Source organism: Mixophyes fleayi, chromosome 1 (genome assembly GCF_038048845.1).
Source record: "Mixophyes fleayi isolate aMixFle1 chromosome 1, aMixFle1.hap1, whole genome shotgun sequence".
Lineage (NCBI taxonomy): Eukaryota > Metazoa > Chordata > Amphibia > Anura > Limnodynastidae > Mixophyes > Mixophyes fleayi.
The window spans coordinates 13,069,019-13,088,297 of NC_134402.1; the positions used below are offsets into that span (position 1 = coordinate 13,069,019).

Sequence of the window (19,279 nt, forward strand, 5' to 3'; positions counted from 1 at the left end):
ATAAAATAATATATATATATATATATATATATATATATATATATATATACTATAGCAGAGGTTTCTAAGTTCAGTTGTCAAGGGCTAACAACAGGTCATGTTTTCAGGATTTTTGTAATCATGCACAGGTGAGTTATTATATTTGACTGGGGCAATAATTATCCACCTGTTTGTACAGACAGGAATCCTGAAAACATGACCTGTTGGTAGCCCTTGAGGACTGAACTTATAGTAATACATGTATAGTATGGGTTACCCTTATATATGCACTGACACGCATGTTGCATAAGAAATTCACCATAGTCTTGCTTGACAGCATTGTAGAGTATGTTGGTGATATATAAATACAATATTACTGCACATATGACAGTGAAGGCCCAGACAAGGATTACACATCATGACACTCCTCATTTCTTATGTAACCACTAGATACAGTCATAGTTTGCAACACTCAGACTCATAATTACTTAACAGGTGGAAAACTATATGTTGCATAACATTGGTATAAATGTGTCTGTACATATGAAGTGCAATAAAGTTAGAAAAATGTTCTGCAAAAATGCTAAGTAAAATAAAAGTACAAGAAGAGAATATGTATAAAAAACAACAACAATGTGTCATAGTAAAAACGGCAGACAGCATGTTCAAATAAAATGATTTCTTAAGTGTGAAAAAATAAACTATAGAAAAGAATATGAAAATCACTGTAATACATATAATGTGTGTGAATTACCTTTATGCGGATTCCAGTAATCTTCCAGCTAGACATCTATATAGTCCTCTGATCCTGGTGAGATGCTCACGTCAAAAGAGTTCTTTATATATTCTGTACAAAGGTCAGTAAACCTGGAGTTTCCTCTTTTAAAAAATTTTTTGCAGAAAAGTTCTGGGTCTGCAGTTTTCAGATTCCTGTCTTTAGTTGGGAGATGGGGAAGAAACGAAAATGATTCTGAATAGATACAAGGCACTGAAGGATGAAGTGGTGGTTACAAGAATGAGGTTCACCAATCACTCAATATTCTTTGTTTCTTTTGTTGGGTTTCCAGGGCCTAATTTTCATGTGATTCTACTGGATCTTGATCCGATCATTCCTTTATGAAGAACCCTCCCATGTTATAACTGTAGTTGTTAGCTTGTTGTATATATGTTTACATATTATATGGACTCGAGGTGAGAACCACATCCATTTTCCTGGCCATGTCTGACAGCATTAGAGAAGGTAGACCTCATCGGTGAGGCATTGGCTTTGCACCAATGCACTTAGCCGGTCTGACACACACATCCCAAAGTGTATGTCTTCCCTTCAGTCTTTGGATGGGGGTCGAAATTGAAAGAGGTGCACTGTGCAAAAGTGTAAAAATGACATCAAATTCCAACCTGGTCCCGCTATGGTATCATCCCTCCTATTAAATTATACAATTCTGTTTCTTTTAAATTACTGAGTGATTTAACCTCATTTTTGGCTAATATTTTTCTTGACAGTGAGGGGACACTATGGGCTTGCATAATCATCTCAAAATACAATAGAGAAAAGAACACCAGAACGAAGCCTAAAATAAATCTGAAAAAGTAATGTTTACAAAAATATTTCTAAAAAAAGACCATGCAGCCTCCTCTGATGAAGTTGTATTATCTATAATGAAACACGTCAGAAAATATCACCGTTACACACTGGAATACTTATGTTTCATTCTGTTGCGGGACTGTGAAGGATTTGATAGAGTTTGTTCTTCCTAACTGTGATTACATGCACTTACTTTGGGCGTTCCACTGAGGGAGTCCGTCAGCTAATTATCCCACTGTGCTATGGACCTCTTGGAAGTGGACCTCAGAACAGCTTATCACTACTGACGGCAGACTCCAGGATCGCTCTCTTTGCAGCCTATGAGTTGCTGCTAATCAAGTTGCTACAAGGATTGAGTGGTTTGTAGAGATGAAAGAGCTACATCAGTGACGTCTGTACTTAAGCACAAGAGACGCCGCTACATATTGGATTCATATTGGATACATACTTGGATTCTCTTCCCACTCCAGAATCCAAGACTTCTCCCGTGCTGCCCCCCTTCACTGGAACGACCTTCCTTGCTCCATCCGTCTTTCTCCCAATCTGTCCTCCTTCAAGAGAGCACTCAAAACTTACCTGTTCCTAAAGGCTTACCAACCTTCCACCTAACCTCTCCTCCACCTGTTCTTCCCCTCTCTCCTCCCGCCCCCCCGTTCTCTCCCCACTTACTTCAACTTGCTCCCTGTGTGCCTGAGATCTGTCTACCCTCCCTTAGGATGTAAGCTCATTTGAGCAGGGCCCTCTTCCCTCTGTTCTCCATACCTGCTCTTCTGCTCCGTCTTTACTGCATTAGCCTGCCTGGAGTCTCTGAAGTTTTGGTATTTTTTGTTAACCGTTTGTAATGTGTCACCTTGTTTAGTCTACTGTTTGTGCTGTGTACGGCGCTGCGGAACTCTTGAGGCGCCTAATAAATAAAGGATAATAATAATAATATGATTGTGGATATATCTATGTTGTTGTTGTGAGAGGAGTATCTATTAAGGAGTCACATCATACTCCCTACTATTAAATCTACAAGATCTAAAGAAGCACCAAGGAGTCCGGATAAGTATATGAACGCCGCATGTTCATGGTGATGATGATGATGATGATGTTCTATCGGGTCATTAGAGACTGCAGCGCTGCATCCAATTATGCACAGTTCATTGTCTATACACTTCTATTTACAGTGTGTTTCACCAAGGATGTGACTTTACCCACCACCGTTATCTCAATTGTAAATATACAACATGCTCTTTCAGCACAAGTTGATGTGTGACTTACAGTGTGCAATATTTTACTTTTTTTGATTAGAAGGTGGACTTTATATTTTTAATTAATTTTTAAAAAAAAATATAATTTATTTAAAACATTTTTGTAAACATTACTTTGTCAGATATACTTTAGGCTTGGCGCTGGTGTTCTTTTCCTTTATGTGCACGGTACAAGAGATCAGCAAATTCTTTATCACCAGCTGCCGCATTAAGTTGATCAAATTTTGAGCGCCCATTCTTTTGTTGGTTTTATCAAAATACAACATCTTGGGGCCTGGGTAATGGTGAGGAGCATGTGTGACTTTTTTGGGGAGGAGTATGATACAACATACTAAATACGCTCATTGTCTTTTTATTGAAAGTCACTCATGTAGCACACACAACGAAATCATAACAATAAGTGGAAACCATTGCGAAATACATCACATACAATAATAAGAGAACAGCGTAAAAGATAGTCCCTAAAGATTAAATGATACTTAGAAGTTTGGATGGATAACTCAACTTTGACAACAATTTCTTATCACCTATTAGAGCGAGCCCCGTTGAACTCCAGGTAGTGAAAATAATTCAAAGTCGGTTACAGCAAGATATCCACTATCTATCATAAACACTAAGAGCATTTGGACACACATAATTGGGGGTAAAATATAAGGGAAGAGGGAAGAAGGGATGAAATTGGTAGGGATAGCTCCAGATCTGAGGCCATGGCAGTCCAGTTCTAGGGTCCAACATAGTCAGACCAAAACACATTTAATAATCAAGCAATTTAAGATAAAAAATTTGTATGGACTTATACAGCGCAGAGTCAGTGAAGTTTGACCAACTGTATCATGTAGCACAATAATCATCAAATTTATCATTTAAGAAGAGAATGATTTCATCCATGCTTCCATAATATTCTATCCTGGTGAACATAGCTTATACGTCGTGGTCAGGGCCGGATTAAACCGAGGTCTAACTGGGCTATAGCCCAGGGGCCTCGGGCATCCAGGGGGCCCTTCAAAGTCCTCAGCAGCATTATTGATCGGTCCGGGGGCGGGGGCGCCCCCAGCCCGATCAATGCTGCTGAGCACTGTCACTGTAGTCCTCCGTCCCTGGCGCTCAGTAATCTGCTTACTGAGGAGATCTCGCGAGTGAACTCTCGCGAGATCTCCTCAGTAAGGAGCTTACAGCGCGCCGGGGATGGAGGACTACAGTGACTGGTAAGCGCTTGGGGGGGGGCCCTCACGGGGTATGGGGGGGCGGTGGGAGGCTCACATTGGGGGCCTCACGGGGGAATGGAGGCGCCCTTAGCCCAGGGGCCTCCATTCCCTTAATCCAGCCCTGGTCGTGCTAGGCACAATTTGGGTTATAGTATATCTAAATGTACTTTGATGGATCTTACCAGACCTCGTTAAAAATATTTACTCCTCCTCCTCATCTACCTAGTTTATTAGACAAACGTATGACAGAGTACCCTCCTCTTATATGATGATGAAGCAAAAACCTTGTCAGCTCAAAGTTCTGAGACCAAAGAATTCGGGCTCATTTATTTAGTTTGGAGATGACAATGAAACAAAAGAAATTCTGAGTACATAGAAGCCACTGATGAAAGTTGTTGTGGTTACAAAAAAGAGTTTCACTAAGAACTCAAAATTGCTTGTTATATTTTTGGCTTTCCGGGGAGTCATTTGAATCTGATTCTACTGGAACTGGAACCAATCATATCTTTAAGAAAAGTTTCCCATTTAATCACTGTAGTTGTTAGCTTGTTACATTTATGTTTATGCATTATATGGACTTGAGGTGAGAACCAAACTCCTTTTCCTGGTCCTTTTCTATTGTTGGAAACAATCAAGGGTCTCTTATTTACAGTCATGGCCAAAAGTTTTGGGAACTATTATTATTATTATTATTATCGTTAATTTATAAGGCGCCACAAAGGGTCCGCAACGCCGTACATGACACAACATGATACAGAAAGAACAAAACAAGAATAAAAATATATTCACAAACTCAGGTAACATGGTAATGCAAATCAAATTATTACTGGGAGTTAGTGAAAATGATGGTAGAAATCAGCGAGAAGAAGGCCAAAGCTTTAAAAAACAGGGCTAGGGAAGCAGGCCAAGAGGTACAGAGGGTGATGGAATAGTAGAAGGAGCACACAAGGAAAGAGGGCCCTGCTCCTGAGAGCTTACATCCTAAAGGGGGGACACAAATAGGGTGGTTCTAACTGGGGAAGAGAGCCGGGTCAAGGGAGTTAGGAGGGGGGCTGATAGACTTTAATAAAGAAATGGGTCTTAAGGGCACGCTTGAGGCCTTTGAGAGTAGATGCTAACCTGATGGAACGTGGCAGATCGTTCCACAGCTGTGGAGCAGCCAGGGCAAAGTCCAGGAATGAGAAGAGTTGATTAGTAAAGCAGTGAGGCGGTGGTCACAGGCAGAGTGGAGTGTAGGTAGATATGAGATTGGAGATGTAAAGAGGGGAGGATTGATCAAGAGCTTTAAATGACACAATGACACAAATATTATTTTTTACATAGTCTGCTGTCTCAGTTTTTATGATGCCAATTTGCATATACTCTAGAATGTCATGAAGAGTGATCAGATGAATTGTAATTAATTTCAGTCCCTCTTTGCAATGACAATTGACTTTATCCCCAAAACAACATTTCCACTGCATTTCAGCCCTGCCACAAAAGGACCAGCTAACATCAGGTCGGTGATTCTCTCATTAACACAGTTGAGAGTGTTGATGAGGACAAGGCTGGAGATCACTCTATCATGCTGATTGAGTCAGAATAACAGACTTTCAAAGTAGGGTGGTGTTTGAAATCATTGTGATTTTGGCTTGTTAATGTGTGTTTTTGCAAACTCTTAGCTGTGGGACCCTCCTACTATATAATACCCTTTCTTTGAATTGGTGATGGATAGTGTGAGTTGAAACTGTCGTACCATGTGTCTGAACGTCATAATGAATCTGTTTGGCAGTTGATGGAGATGCTTTCTCAACCATTTGCACTGCCATCTTCGATAAAGTTTTCTCCTTCTAGAGAGGTTGGCTACAGTGCCATGAACCTTAAATGTCCTAAACACATTATGTACATTGTAAATGGGAACATTGAGGTCTCTGAGGATGGATCTTCTGTCAGACCTCCTCAGACAATTCTTTGGATTTTTTCTTTTCTCCATGCTCATTGTAGTATACACAGTGACTCAAAAGAGGAGAATGGGTCCTTTTCTCTCTTCAAGCTTGTTTAAAAAGTGATTTTTATATATGAGCCACCTGTTACTCACAGCAGGTGGACTATTTCTACAAAGGTGTCAATAATTTTGTCCAGCCCATTTAAGGATTTTTGTGTGGAAAACGCTATATCTTAAAAATATATATCTGGATACCAAAGTAATTTTCCACAGCCTGGTTCAATGGGGCCCACTTAGGTTAATTAAGGTGCTCGGTCTGGATAAGTGGTAGGCGACTCCCAATTTAACCCCTAACATTACTTTTCCCCACCTGGCCACATTTAAGAATAAGCTATTATAAAGTTATATACAATACAATTAAATATAAAGGGTAACAATTTGGCTACTTTGAGCATAATAATACATACAATGCCCCCCCTGCATGCCTAGAGTGGGAGAGACGGTGTACAGTGGGTTGCGACCTTTATTCATTGCGGACCAGACCCCTGCTCTCAACACACACATGGGGGTAAATGTATCAAGCCGAGAGCTTTCCGGCGGGTTTGAAAAACCAATCAGATTCTAGTTATCATTTATTTAGTTCATTCTACAAAATGAAAGCTAGATTCTGATTGGTTGCTATAGGCAACATCTCCACTTTTCAAACCTGCCGGAAAACTCTCAGCTTGATACATTTACCCCACGGTTTCCTAAATAACACTGAAATGATGACATAAGAACAGTACACAGTATTGATATCCTACAATATCATCAGCTCCAGGCTTTTATATTTGCCATTGAGGAGATGAACAGGAACCCGGATACTCTACCCAATGCTACTCTGGGTTATCATGTGAATGATTCTTGTGGAAATATAATTAAAGTTACAAAAGATGTTCTACAGATACTGTTTGGGGCCAAGGTGACAGTTCCTAATTATTTATCTATGGAACATGGTTAATTGGCTGGTTTATTGGAGATCTTCATAACGCCACTACCATTGCAATGGCGCAGTTATTGAAAGAGTAGGCTTGATAACTTAATGGTTTTGGTGAGAAAGTTTAGTGAGTCAGTGCCGAAGACCTGGAGAGAACAAGACGGCAGAAACAAAGAGATTGTGGAGACATTCTATCTATCTATGAATTATATTTTTAACTGATATAGAACTTATATTTTCAGTTTTAGTGTGTTCTATTAATAAAGAAAAACGAAGAAATTGAAGGGCACAAGTGGAGTCCATCAAGGTGACAGACCATGGGCTAGTCAGTTCTGTTATGATTGTTTTTAGTAGAGGGAGCACAAAGATGATACCCTCTTTACTATTTGCATCCAGCTACAGCATTGAAAAGTGAAGGGGATCTTCCTAATATTAAAAACTATAAATATAACAATATTTTTTAATAAAAGAGGTGGTGATATTAAAAAATGAGTTAAAAAAGAGGCTGAATATATATTTTTATTCAATACTAGCAGTCCTAATGATCCTCGTCAACACTCTCACCTGTGTTAACAAGAGAATCGCTGACCTGATGTCAGCTGGTCCTTTTGTGACAGGGCTGAAATACATTGGAAACGTTGTTTTTGGGATATCGTCACGGCAAAGAGGGACTTTGAAATTAATTGCAATTCATCTGATCACTCTTCATGACATTCTGGAGTATATGCAAATTGGCATCATAAAAATCGAGTCCAGATGACAGTCTTTGTACTAACTCCACTATAGTAGGTTGTTCACAATAACCCTTCTGTATTAAAACATGGGCTATTCTGTGTCTTATTGCAACACTCAGAAAAGATCACTATAGTTCTACTATGTGTCCACAAGAGGGAGCTCTAAGGAAACTGTATTAAATGCAATCGGATTGTATGTAGATTTTACTGAAGTCCATAAATACGTGGTTGTTAATTTAGACTCCATTCAATAATGCCCATAAAATAAGATTACCTCGGCTCAGCATAGTAAGCATCGGGCTGACGGTGAGAAGAATGGAAAAACGGACCGTTATTTATAAGAGCCCATGCTGACCACATAGAGTGAAGGTTCACAGCACAGCATAAATCCGAACAGAAACAAGGTAATTTTCTGTGACTCCAAATCACACTGTTCCACTCCCCTTTGTGCTGAGACACACTGGCCACCAAGTAAATAGTAAGTGATCTTTCCAATGTTTTTTCTTACTGCTTTCTGACGCATTTCCTTGCCCTCAGGCAACTTCTTCAAGGGAACCGTTTGTAGCAGTTTGTAGGGTTATTGTGAGTAACCTATTATATTGGAGTTAATTCAAGACTGTCATCTGGACTCTATGCAATAAAACCCTATTGGGACATTAAATATTTTGGCTATATTAATTCACTATAGAGATATTTATTCTCACAAATTATTACAGGCATTTGATTCAGAAAGAAATAATTTTTATTGTGCTATTATATGGATGTAATTTTTTGATAAATATGGAGGTGATATCAAAGTCACATTATTAATTATTAATAAAATGTTTAATTTTTAGCATAGTGTTGATCTGACTAGCCTCTGCGCTGTCTATTGCTATTTATTTATGTTTAACCCTAGGACTGGGCTGCGATGGCCTCAGATCTGGAGCTATCCCTACCAATTTCATTCCTTCTTCCCTCTTCTCTTATATTTTACCCCCACTTATGTGTGTAGACTGTAAGGGCAGCGCCCCTTCTGGAGCAGACTGTAAGGGCAGCGCCCCCTCAGGAGCAGACTGTAAGGGCAGCGCCCCCTCTGGAGCAGACTTTAAGGGCAGCACCCCCTCTGGAGCAGACTGTAAGGGCAGCGCCCCTTCTGGAGCAGACTGTAAGGGCAGTGCCCCCTCTGGAGCTGAAGACTCGGGAGTAGAGGCAGCGGCTGAAGACACAGGAGTAGAGGCAGTGGCTGAACACCTGGGAGTAGAGGCAGCGGCTGAAGACCCGGGAGTAGAGGCAGCGGACTCAGGACCGGACACAGCGGACTCAGGACCGGACACAGCAGACTCAGGACCAGACACAGCGGCAGGAGACTCAGGACTGGCAGTAGCTGGAACTGGCACCGCAGGACAGGCGGCAACTGGAACTGGCAGATTAGGCTGAAGTAAAGCAACAGGAGGTGACGTGCAGAACAATCCAGGGTCTGGAGAGAAGCACACTGAAGGCTGCTCAATAGGATTTTGTGGTCTGCGGAGCGGACAGCTTTGTAAGAAATGTTTGCCACTGGCGCAGTAGAGGCATAGTTTACCAATCCTTCTGCGCCTTTGTTCCTCCTCAGTGAGAGGGGGATGCAGGTAGCTTGGTCGTTTAGAATCCCTAATGATAGGGACCGCTGGCATTACCATAGATGCAGCACCAATGTCAGAAAAAGTTCTTGGAGGATTCTCTGCGGTCTGCATGCTTTCATTAGAGGAGTTTGTTGCTTTAAAATCAGAATTAGTGTTGGAACTACTTAACACAGCAGCAGGAAGGGTTTTAAGCAGTTCTTGGAGTAAAGTGGAAACCTGTATGATTTGGTAACAGAGCTAAACAATGTCCATTTGCAGCATTTGTAATTGTGGATTTACTGACATGTCTAATAGCCAAACAGAGTTCAATGCAAAAACACTAGGAATTCCAGGACTAAGGCAGAGGGTGTGCAATCAGCAGGCCCAGATTGTATGGCAGTTCATCATGTTATGAATCCCAGTGCATTCACGAAGAGCAACAGTAGTGTAAAGCAAAGTGTCTTTATTCAGGTAAATATATTAACAATGATAAGTCAAACCCACGGATAACAGGTTGCAAAAGAGACTGTATAGTAAAATGGCAGGAACAAGTATAATAAGTTTTACCCCAGTCCAGAAGGCACAAGGCTGTCCAGGCAAGCAGACAGAGTCTAGGGATAAAGCAGTGATCAGACAAACAAATCCAAATAGCCAGGCAAAGATCAAGCAAATTAGCGAGGTCCAGAAGTCTGTCCAAAAGGTCAGGGCAACAGGCAGAATAGCGTGGTCCAAGGTACAGGCAAATGATTCGGGGTCTCAGGCAAGCAGGCAAGGTCCAAGGTACAGGCAGGGGTCATACACAGAAGTTCAGTCCAGCAGGTATATATCAAATAGCACAGGAGCAGGTTAGCAGCAGCCAGGAACAAACGGGATGAACTGCACAGAGCACAGCTTGAGGCAGGTATTTAAAGCAGTGTGACAGGTGCAGTTCTAATTAGGCCTCAGGCAAAGAGATTAACTCCTTCAGGCATGCTGAAGAGTTTAGGAACAGAACAGCAGCATCTCTGGTTGTATAAGGTACTGCTGCTAGATACAAAACACAGGAAGAGTTGTAACAATTATCTTCCCCTCATTCTGACACCCTCCCGTTCTCTGGCAGTGGCTCCCCGTCCCTCATTCAGCCCTTGTGAGCTCATCCTCCCACGGCCGTCGGTCGCGGGTGGGTGGTGTCATACGCCGAGTCGGGATCTCATTGTCCGCAGCGCTGAGGTAGCCGGCTTCGGGGTGAGCATTTGTGCAGGTGAGGGGACGGTTTTGGGGGTTGCAGAGGGTTCTGTCCCCCTCTTGCGTCCTCCCTGCCTGTGTCTTCCAGCAGCAGTGCCTTGTTCAGCGGCTGGGAGACACAGGCAGACAGCGTTCCTCCTGTTATTTTCTCTGGGCTGGGCATGTTACACCCCCTTCCTCCATACAGGGGGTTAGGCCCTGTTATCTGGGACCCCCCTCCTTATCCCCCACCCGATGAGCAGTTTGGGCCCTTCCTCCGGAGTGCCCTTTTGATTTGGATGTTCATCCACCACAGGTTCCCAACATTTATTTCCCATGCCAGGGGTTTTTCCAGAGTCCACAGGACTCAGACCTCTGCCTTCACACAGAGACTTACACAGAGGGCGGTCTCCTCACTCTATACCTGCGGGTAAAGTCGCAGCACCCGCAACAGTTGTTTCCCTTTTGCTCTTTTCACAAGATTGGGCTAGCTTAGATCAGACCCCTCCTTGGACCCCTCAGATTCTATTGGGAATACCTCTAGGGTACATAATTCAGCCCCTTTTCCTTTGCCGCTGTCCGCATCCTCAGTGTCTGTGGGGAGCACTCCTTTCCAATTGTATCCTCCCTCTAGTTCGTCAGGAGGGGTTCCATCGACCAATGTACGTGCAGGTCAGAGGGTGCCGTCGGATTTACCTTTCCCGTCACCAGATAACAGGCTCAATACCCAGAGTTTGTCAACAATCATTCTCCTTTACCCTACACCATCCATGCGCTACACGCATATTATCCGTCACCAGCAGGTACCGAACTCAGTATGACAGGAGAGGGTCAGTCAAATGTGGGGTTAATAGGTTCATCAGGCTTAGATTCCATGGGGCAGCCTCCTCCCCTGAGTTTTTGCCACATTTTCAGCCTCAGACAGCAGATATATCGGTTAGGGTTCAGACCCCCCCCCCCTCCCTGCCTTTCAACCAGTCAGTTGTTGCGGATGCTAACATCAACCTGTCTTCAGCATTACAGGTGGTCATGTCTGAGCTGGGAAGAACAGGGAGGCAGAGGTCGACCACGGCAAACAATCAAGCGTCAGCGGTCTACTCGAAACACCAAGAGGAGGGGGCACTTGTGCAAGTTGCAGCTGGGCATCAAGAGGTGGGAGAAGCATTACCTTCGACTTCTGAGGCTTTTCCAGGACATCAGGCATCTGCAGCAACCATTGGTGAGTCTAGTGATTTTGTTATTTCACATGAACACCAAGTTCACCAAACCACAAGTGAGGAATCTTTCTCCTCATCAGGCAAAGGTCCCCGTTAGATAATTAAGATTTTGAACACTCATTTCAGTCACAATAAGTCGTATTTAGACAAGCGGTACTTGCCACCCAAAGGGTCAGCAGCGACAGGGCCAATGGTCAGGTGTGAGAATACAGCCCTTTTGTCCGGTTTGCGGCGCAGCGTTATGGATAAGATCAGGCGGGGTTTATACTTGAAAATATTCGAATTAACAGTATTGGCCAAAGAGGATTTAGACTCTGCATGCACAAAAGGGGGCATTGGAGAGGAAGCCTTTATATATTTATATTATTATCTTTAACTTATAAGGCGCCACAAAGGGTCCGCAGCACTGTACATAACATATACAAAAATCAGAGACCCAAGACACAACATGATACAGAAAGAACAAAAATATATATAAACACGGTAACAAGGTAAAGCAAATCACATAATTTCTGGGACAGATAGTGAAAGTGATGGTAGAAATCAGAGAAGTGGGCCAAAGCTTAAGAAAACAGGGCTAGTGAAGCAGGCCAAGAGGTACAGAGGGTGATGGAATAGTAGAAGAAGCACACAAGGAAAGAGGGCCCTGCTCTTGAGAGCCTAAAGGGAAGGGGGAGACACAAGTAGGGTGCTACTAACTGGGGAAGAGAGCAAAGACAAGGGTGTTAGGAGGAGGACTGATAGACTTGAATAAAGAAATGAGTCTTAAGGGCACACTTGAAGCCTTTGAGAGTAGATGCTAACCTGATGGAATGCGGAAGATTGTTCCACAGCTGGAGAGCAGCCCGGGCAAACTCTTGAAGACGGGAGGGAGAAGAGGTGATCAGTGAAGTAGTGAGTCGGCGGTCACAGGCAGAGCGGAGGGGGCAGGTAGGAGTGTAGGTAGAGATGAGATTGGAGATGTAGGGAGGGGAGGATTGCTTAAGAACTTTAAAGGTGAGGGCGAGGAGTTTAAATTTAATTCTGTAGGGCATGGGGAGCCAATGTAGTGACTGTTGGAGGGAGACTGCAGAGACAGAGCGGCGGGAGAGAAAAATGAGGCAGGCAGCAGCATTGAGGATAGACTTAAGAGGGTCAAGTTGAGAATCAGGTAGGCCAGAGAGAAGGAGGTTACAGTAGTTAAGGCGAGAGATTACAAGCGAGTGAACAAGAGTTTTCGTAGCTTCCGTGGTGAGAAAGGGGCGAATATTGGATATATTCCGAAGGTGGAAGTAGCAGGATTTAGAGACAGAATGTGAGGCTTGAATGAGAGGGAGGAATCAAGGATGACCCCAAGGCATCGGACTTGGGGGACAGAAACGAGGGTAGTGTTATTAATAGTAATAGAGAGGGGGGAGGTGGGGGAGTCCTGGAAGAAGGGAAGACTATAAGCTCAGTATATATCCACCACATCCCGAGTGCACCAGCTGCCTAGCATCTTATAATCGTGGCATAAATCACAATAGCTGAGGAATCTGGATTCCATCTGTTTCCGGTCCAGAGGGGTAAGCTGTCAGTGCTCGCTGTTTTGTTCAGTGAGAGTGGACGCATTCCTTTTATGTGACTGAATATATAACAGAAAATTGGGCTCTTTTTGTGGATGATATTGGCTAGCAGTGTGGGTAGTAGGAGGACTAGATCCCTTGCCATATTCCTATGCAGTGTGTGAGCACTTTGACATTGTATACACCAGACTGTGGGCAGTACAAACAGCATTTTTGCTATCAATCAGAATAAGTGAAGAGTTTGATTTGGTTTCTAATATGAAGCACATGACTGGTTGCAGAACAAACTTTCACTTAGTCTGATTTGTTACAGTTATTAAGCTCAAGTGCACACTAGAGTATAAAGGAGGATATTAGTGTATTTTTCATATTGGTGACAGAGATCGATGTGTCATGCAGCGAAAAACTATTTATGGGTACTGATATCATTATATACATGTGTATTTTTTAAGGATAAAAAATAATTTATTTTATTTTATTTATGTGTGTTGGTGGTTAATCATAATTTAAACTGCTCTCAGCATTGTACCATTTTTCTTTTATGAATTTTAGTTTAGACAGGTGCATCTGATGCCAGTTTGGAAAGACCCTTTGTCATCTTGATTCAATTGGATGAATTGTTTAATGTGTGAAAGAAGATCACAGAAACAAGATAATCTTCCTAAAATAGTAGATAATGATCAGTTTAAATTGAATAAAAGAGAATATCATTATTTCCAACAACAGCATAATAATGACTAATGACCCCACTAGCCTTACCTTTATGGCAATATCTAAAGTAATAAGGAACTAGAAGGGAGGACATTTTACCCACAAGATTAATAAAGAAGAAGCTAAATGGATTTTTAAACTTAAAACTCTGACACCACATGGGCTGAATGTGGATTTTGAAATCTTTACACTTCTATAGCTTCTATAAAACTTACATCTGCAAGTGTCTCCCACTAATAATATCAACATACATTTAAGTCACAGTACCAGATACTTTTTAGAAAAGAAATCACATCAGCATACTCTAACTTAAAAGTCATACCATTACTCCAGACACCACTCAATTAACACCAATACTGAGTATAGATAAGGTTTATGACCTCCATGCATAAAACCAGGGCTAAGTACCATTATAACATTCCTCCCAATAATCACCCAGTCACCCAACAGCCCTATTTTGGAGAAATGTACAAAATTCACTTTGTACGACAAATCCCTTAACTCACATGTGATAAGTACACAAACACACGTAAGAGTATATGTCATCACGCTCATCGCCAATCAACCGTATAGGTGCATACAAGCTTTTTCAATAGATTTCTACCATGCACTGAATAAGTAGAAAGAGTATAAGTATAAGACTATAGTTTTCCTGAAACGTTATTATAATATTAGTAATTTTTGGCCCCGCACATACAGTAGTTTACTCAAAACTAGGTAGCATATAAATCATCAGCCTGTGTCCTATGGATGACATCTTTTAGAGATCGCAAATAACCAGACATAATTACCAACCCTTTCATAATTAATGTCATCGCTTTGATCATCTTAACATTACGTAAGCTTCTCTGACATTGCCACATAATATATAAGCATCACTTTTATTATTTATTTATTTATTTATTTATTTATTTATAAGGCGCCACAGGTTCCAAAGCGCCGGATACAGAAGCAAGTAACAAATAGATAAGGCAATACACATATACGTAGCACAGATGATTGTCAGTAATGCTATGGGGACTCACACAGAGTGCAGCAAAATACATGACAGGATGTACAAGGGAGTCAGACAATGGATAGACATGGGACAATAGGTAGAGAGGACCCTGCCTGCAAGAGTTTACATTCTAGAGGGGGGGGGGGTGGTTGTAGACAGTAGGGATGTGCACCGGCGACTTTTGAGGTCTCGTGTTTTGTGTTTTGGATCCGGATTTTCGTTATTTTTGGGGTTCGGATTTGTCTCGCAAAACACTTGACGAAAGGTCTCGGTTCGGATTTAAGGTTTTGGATTCGGATTTTTTTTGAAAAAAACATAAAAAGTTTAAAAATCAAGTTTTTGGGCTTATTTTCACTCCTAGGCTATTATTAACCTCAATAACATTCAATAACAAGCATTTCCACTAATTTACAGTGTATTCTGAACACCTCACAATATAGTTATTAGTCCAAAACGTTGCAACAAGGTATCTTTCTGGACTGCGTAGAGGAGTGGGTCACCACAATATATATTAAAAACCCTGAACTTTTATGATTCGCACCAATAAATGTACCTGGACTGCGTAGAGGAGTGGGTCACCACAATATATATTAAAAACCCTGAACTTTTATGAATCGCACCAATAAATGTACCTGGACTGCGTAGAGGAGTGGGTCACCACAATTTATTAAAAACCCTGAACTTTTATGAATCGCACCAATAAATGTACCTGGACTGCGTAGAGGAGTGGGTCACCACAATATATTAAAAACCCTGAACTTTTATGAATCGCACCAATAAATGTACCTGGACTGCGTAGAGGAGTGGGTCACCACAATATATATTAAAAACCCTGAACTTTTATGATTCGCACCAATAAATGTACCTGGACTGCGTAGAGGAGTGGGTCACCACAATATATATAATAAGAAAACCATCAACTTGTTTGATTCGCACCAATAAATGTACCTGGACTGCATAGAGGAGTGGGTCACCACAATATATATTAAAAACCCTGAACTTTTATGAATCGCACCAATAAATGTACCTGGACTGCGTAGAGGAGTGGGTCACCACAATATATTAAAAACCCTGAACTTTTATGAATCGCACCAATAAATGTACCTGGACTGCGTAGAGGAGTGGGTCACCACAATATATATTAAAAACCCTGAACTTTTATGATTCGCACCAATAAATGTACCTGGACTGCCTAGAGGAGTGGGCACTGGGCACCACAATAAAATATATAAAAAACCTTCAACAGGTCTGCATTACACTACACATACGGCTGCTCCTCCATCCTCTCCATCATATACATGTTGGAGTTTTAGCGTGTGACAACCTCTTGTTTTTGATAATGTCAGTGCATTTTGAATATTTTTCAATTTGCCCCACACCACTGAATGTACTTTATCTATGATACGCATCTATCTATCTTGACTGCGTAGTGTGGTGGCCCCGGTACACAATTTGGTACCGAGGCCACAATATAATTAAAAAACCCTCCACGTGTCAGAATTCCACCAAAAAAGGGTATGGACTGCGTAGTGTGGTGGCCCCGGTACACAATTTGGTACCGAGGCCACAATATAATTAAAAAATTGGGCATCAACTGTCACCGTTGTTTAATATATGATACACCTAAATATGGACTGCACAGTGGAGTGGCCCCGGTAGTAAATTTGGTGCCGGGCCACAATACCTCCATCAACCCTCTAAATCCCACTCCACTGATGGCGGACACCGGGCGCACGTCTAACACCAACATTGCAGTTACAGCCGCAGTTATACGCTTTGCAATAGGGTGACTACTATCGTATTTTGTGGTCATGGCAAACGACTGTTGGACGGTCAATTGTTTTGTGAAAGACTTAGCGGTCTTACGACTTCCCCTCTGGGAAGATGACCGACTAACAGCAGCAACAGCAGCAGTGGCAGTAGTAGGCGTACCGCTGCAGGATTCCTCGGATAAATCCCGTATTGAGGAGGACTCAGTCTGGCTGCTGACTTGGGCTGCAGGACTGAATCTGATGGAGATTGTGGAGGAAGTTGACGAGGAGGGTGTTGCTGGTGTGTATCCAACTGGACCACGGGATTTAGGTGTCCCTGTACCGATGAGGGTCCTAGCCCCAGTTCCTGAACTAACCACTGAACTATGAAGGTTATTCAGGTGACGTATAAGGGAGGATGTTCCTAGGTGGGCAAGATCCTTACCCCTGCTTATTTGAGCTTTACATAAGCTACATATGGCCATACATTGGTTGTCTGGATTTGGATAAAAATAACTCCAGACCGAAGAGGAGCATTTTTTGGTCTTCTGACCAGGCATGACGATGGGCTTTTTCATCCCATGGACATCAGCTGTTTCCCCCCCTGGTGCCTCATTTACAATAACCACATCACCATCCTCATCATCAAGTTCCTCCACAGCGCCAGCTACATCATCAATAGCCTCCTCCCGAGCCACCTCTTCCCGTACAGTGATGGGAAGGTCAGGCTTGACAACCACCAACATCCTTGGACTCGCCTTGTGGATTTGTGATAATTTCTCTTTAGAAGGCAGAGTTGTTTGCTGTTTTGTTGCTGACAGCATAACTCTCTTCAATTTTTTGTAGGGGGGGGAGGAGGAGGAGGGCTAAGATCCGTGGGTGAAGCTGAACCACTAGTCATGAACACGGGCCAGGGCCTAAGCCGTTCCTTGCCACTCCGTGTCGTAAATGGCATATTGGCAACTTTACGTTTCTCCTCAGATGATTTTAAGTTTCTCTTTTTGCTACTTTTTCTTAACTTGGGCTTTTTGGATTTTACATGCCCGGTACTACGAGATTGGGCATCGGGCTTGGAAGACGACGTTGATGGCATTTCATCGTCTATGTCATGACTAGTGGCAGCAGCTTCAGCATTAGGAGGAAGTGGGTCTTGATCTTTCCCTACTTTATCCTCCAAATTTTTGGTCTCCATTATATGTAGCACAAGATACTGCAGAATGTGTGAACTTGGTAATATTGCAGTACCAATGGACTTATACTGCTGTATTGGTTTTGCAAATTTGGTTATAATTATTATATATATATTTTTTTTAAATTTTTTTATTTTTTTTTACTTTTTTTTTATTTTTTAAAAACTTGGGAATAATGGGGAAATAACTATGCCCTTAGAAGCACAGAGCACAGGACACAGCACCACTGGACTGAACAGGACACGGCACAGGACCCAGCAGCACTACGGAACTCAGCAGGACAGAGCACAGGACACAGCACCACTGGACTGATACTGCAGAATGTGTGAACTTTGAATTATTGCAGTACCAATGGACTTATACTGCTGGATTGGTTTTGCAAATTTGGTTATAATTATATATATTTTTTTTTTAATTTTTAATTGTAATTTTTTTTTTACTTTTTTTTTATTTTTTAAAAACTTGGGAATAATGGGGAAATAACTATGCCCTTAGAAGCACAGAGCACAGGACACAGCACCACTGGACTGAACAGGACACGGCACAGGACCCAGCAGCACTACGGAACTCAGCAGGACAGAGCACAGGACACAGCACCACTGGACTGATACTGCAGAATGTGTAAACTTTGTAATATTGCAGTACCACTGGACTTTTACTGCTGAATGTGTGAACTTGGTAATATTGCAGTACCAATTGGCTTATACTGCAGGATTGGTTGTGCAAATTTTGTGGTAATTAAAAAAAATTAAATTAGTTTTTGGTATTTTTTTAAATAACTTTTTTTTATTTTTTTAAACACAGGGGAATATTGGGGAAATAACTATGCCCTTAGAAGCACAGAGCACAGGACACAGCACCACTGGACTGAACAGGACACAGCACAGGACCCAGCAGCACCACTGACCTCAGAAGGACAGAGCACAGCACACAGCACCACTGGACTGATACTGCAGAACACAGCACAGCACAGCACAGCACAGCGCAGCACAGAACTAAACAGCACAGCACAGAACTAAACAGCACAGCACGAGATCTACCAGGACAGAGGACCACCTAACACACCCTCCCTCTACCCTGATCAATGCCCGAGTGAAGATGGCGGCGACTAGCGGGGAATTTATAGGATCCGAGTATCGCGAGATCCGACAACGGGATTATGAGTCAGAGCCTCAGTTTCAGATTTGAATTTGGCGCCAATACCCGGATCTGTCTCGGATCCGACTCGGATCGGCAACGTTCGGGTGGGCTCGGATTTCATAAATCCGAGTGCGCTCATCCCTAGTAGACAGTAGGGCCAACTAGGAGAAAATGGAGATGGCAGGCTAAAGAAGAGAAGGTGATGGATAAGATTGTCAGAAGGTGGTAGGATAGGCAAGCTTGAAAAGGTGAGTTTTGAGTGAGCGTTTGAAGGACTGAAGGTTGGG

General features: G+C 42.3%; 1 protein-coding gene across 3 annotated transcripts in view; it reads right to left on the reverse strand.

The window, feature by feature from the left end:
* The window catches only part of SIGLEC1 (sialic acid binding Ig like lectin 1), a 59,326-nt gene extending 58,491 nt beyond the window's left edge, over positions 1-835 (reverse strand). For 2 of the 3 annotated variants that reach the window (XM_075189517.1, XM_075189516.1), the window contains exon 1: positions 734-835. The gene's annotated coding sequence lies outside the window, so the exon portion shown is untranslated. The remainder of the gene's footprint in view (positions 1-733) is intronic. The other variant, XM_075189522.1, reaches the window with a different exon arrangement.
* Positions 836-19,279: the final 18,444 nt, after the last annotated feature.